This window comes from Penaeus monodon, chromosome 23 (assembly GCF_015228065.2).
Source record: "Penaeus monodon isolate SGIC_2016 chromosome 23, NSTDA_Pmon_1, whole genome shotgun sequence".
Taxonomy (NCBI): Eukaryota; Metazoa; Arthropoda; class Malacostraca; order Decapoda; family Penaeidae; genus Penaeus; species Penaeus monodon.
Genome location: NC_051408.1, coordinates 7,172,692 through 7,172,900, shown reverse-complemented (window position 1 = coordinate 7,172,900; position 209 = coordinate 7,172,692). Strand labels below are relative to the sequence as shown.

Sequence of the window (209 nt, the reverse complement as noted above, 5' to 3'; positions counted from 1 at the left end):
TTCTTTGAGCTGTCTATGCAGTTAGTTGAATCAAAGGCGCACTTAATATAGTAGGATAATAAGAACATAAGCAAATCCAATGTACAGATGAGTGGTAATTATAACAATCACAACTAGATATACTGCTCAAATTATGGCTAAACTATAAAAGAAAAGAGACAAAGAAAAATGAAAGCCCAGAGAAACCTGTTATTTCAGTAGTGTCTAAC

The 209-nt window shown here is 32.5% G+C and overlaps 1 protein-coding gene across 1 annotated transcript in view; it reads right to left on the bottom strand.

Moving 5' to 3' along the window:
* Positions 1–209, bottom strand: part of LOC119587759 (leukocyte receptor cluster member 1-like) — a gene marked incomplete in the record, with an annotated part of 4,870 nt that overhangs the window by 2,504 nt on the left and 2,157 nt on the right.